General features: G+C 37.4%; 1 long non-coding RNA gene across 1 annotated transcript; it reads left to right on the top strand.

Moving 5' to 3' along the window:
- Positions 1 to 1,948, top strand: LOC121762653. Its single transcript, XR_006042267.1, has 4 exons — positions 1 to 278; positions 352 to 411; positions 483 to 537; positions 1,774 to 1,948. It is a non-coding gene; the product is annotated as an uncharacterized LOC121762653 (long non-coding RNA).
- The last annotated feature ends 901 nt before the right edge of the window (positions 1,949 to 2,849 follow it).

Genomic DNA, 2,849 nt, shown 5'->3' with positions numbered 1-2,849 from the left:
TCCAATCTTCTCCACGCGTGTTCCTCTTCTCCCATAATCTGCAAAATAACATCCCAAATTAAAAACCATTCAATCAGCAATCATTTCCTTTTAATTCAGCAATTACCGCTTTTCATTACCAAAATCACTCATGCTCAAAATCGGTTATCACTACCCTAATCACACAGCCGCTCCTCACACTTTTCTCTCACACAAATCATAAGAACTCTGATTCTGCATTTCATCTCAAGACTCTCACAAGAACCAGGCTGATCCCTCTAATCCCTCATTCGATTAAGGTAATTCCTAAACATGCCTGCCATCTCAAATCCCCAAATTTCTCAACAACTCATGGCAATTCTTGTTGAACAGGCGCATAGTTTTTCTAGCCACACACACTCAATTCGATTCCCCTTATCTCAGTTTCCAGAGGTAATTTCCGACCGTGTTTTGTTTCACATGTCTCTAATCTTTTAACTCACACTCCTAAAATTACATGGCAGAAACCAACAAGGAGACGTCTCATTTTTTTTTACTCTCTGTTCCAAGTTCTCCAAGGTAATCACCACACTCCTTAAACACCCCAATTCCATTCCACGTTTAGCTAAAGCATGAACACTTATCATACGCAAAATCTGCCCCTTTCAACGACAAAGAATGAGTGAATCAACGACCAACAAACTTGAATCTTTAATCAAACGGGCATTAACTCAAACCTTAAATCGAAAACTGGAGTAAAAGACTTTAACTTTCGGGGCTGCTCGATGTTAGCTTGCTTCCTCGGTCCACTGGTGAGCTTCAGAGAGATAAATCTTCATGTAGTGAAATAAGTGTGAGTGAGCCGGTTTTGAATGGTGGAGCTGTGCATTTGATATGCAAAGATAATATTGCGAATAAAGGTGGTGTACTTCATGGAATCCTCAATATGGTATTGGAGCCATATTGAGGATCTACCTCCGTTTCCTTCCTCCTTCGCAAAATTGTTGGGGACGTGAGCGGCCAGCCGGCGTCAACGTGACGCCTTGGGTGGCCAAGAATAATCGAAATAACTATGTTTCTAATTTGAAAAATTTGTAATCCGGTCGATAAAATTAATTGAATTCATAAAATGCATGCATCTTATTTATTTACTTGATTTCTTGTGTTGATCTATGTGATACTTTAAATTCTAAAAGTGATTACTCGTAAGCGAGTCGTGATCACAAGGGAAAGAATAAAATTGAGGATTAAGCAAACGAGGTGGGATTTATTTCCTTAACTCTTTTATATTTTGAAATAATGACTATGGTGTTTTAAGGGTGGTTTAAATGGTATGACATGCCTGTGATTTTTTTGATGATGTTGTTGTGTGCCCGATGCCTAGTATGTGAGTTCGCTCCATTAGGCTATAGGGTTATGTTGTCTGATGCCTAGTTTGCGAGTTCGCTCCATTAGGCTATAGGACTATGTAAATGAATTCGGGTTTGAGTAGGGCCGCAAACCCTATCAGGCTAGTGTACAATGTTGAGATTTGGAGCCGTCCTTGCTAGTCGGCCGGTCTCGTGGGCAAATAGTGTGCCACACGTTGGTCGCACCATGGAAAAGTTGTGATAGATGGACTGTTGAGAAAATATGGAGATTGTTTTGACTGGCCAGTCTATGAAATTATTTTGTGATACTCAATGATATTCTCTTCTTAACTCAAATACTCGAGTTCACTATGGTATGGATGGCATAATCGTTAAAATATTTTCGGCATAATTCCACTGAGTATTTTATAGTACTCATCCCTACATGTGTTTTCCTTATGTGCAGATTGAGCGGCAACGAGCTTGGGGTGGTGTTGAGCTTAATTTGAAGCCTTATTGGTTATTATTTGAACTCCGAGTGTCGTCATGTTTTCATACATGATGTCACTCTTTCTCTTTAACGCTTCCGCTGAGATAATACTCCCTCCGTTCCATAATAGATGTCACACTTTCATTTTTAGTTTGTCCCACAAAAGATGTCACATTTCCTTTTTTGGGAAAAAGTTCCCTCTCACATTAATATAAATATATTATTTTCTCTTTCCACTTAACACACTAAAAACACCTCCTAAAATCTCGTGTCAATCCTCAAGTATGACATCTACTATGGGACGGAGGGAGTGCTATTTTCACAATTATGTTTTGAACCCCTTTACTCTTGGATTATTAATTATGAAATAATAATTGTTTGTCGTTGGATTTAAGACATTACTTTGAATTTCCTTCGGTTATTTGAATATTAAATATATTGGTCAAACTCTTTCAATTATTGAAACCCTAGAATATTTTCCCTTTCTTAAAGTCCTATTAGTCACGACCATTCGTATTTATTAACCGTAGAGAGTGCGATTGTGACATCCAAACTTCAAATATTGTTAATTTTTTCCCACCTTTTCTCATGCGACTTACGTGACTCTACTCTCTATTGCGTAATTCTATAAAGTTCTAATGATACTACTAGCTAGTTCTATAGTGGGATTACTCCTCGTGCTGATTGGTTTTCAATGATCCATACCACATACTCTGTTTTTATGTGAATCCTCATTTTGAATTCAAATGAATTGTAAAACAATTCTAGTTAGTTTAATGTCATTTTATTTTGTTTACTTTATTCCTATATTTAACAGCAATAGATAAAAAAATAATAAGAAAAAACAAAATGTAATGAAAAATATGTAAAAATATCACAAAAGGCTGAGCACTAATGTGTTCGGAACATAACATGAATGATTAGAAACTTTCCGAGCATCAAACTGTGCTCGCATACTTCAAGAACCTATTGGTGCTCGGAGTGCTCGCATACTCCGAGCACACACGAACTAGGAAAGAGCACAAAAAACTCATCGGAACTGTGGATTACAA

Source organism: Salvia splendens, chromosome 13 (genome assembly GCF_004379255.2).
Source record: "Salvia splendens isolate huo1 chromosome 13, SspV2, whole genome shotgun sequence".
NCBI lineage: Eukaryota > Viridiplantae > Streptophyta > Magnoliopsida > Lamiales > Lamiaceae > Salvia > Salvia splendens.
This window is presented reverse-complemented; position numbering and strand designations above follow the sequence as displayed.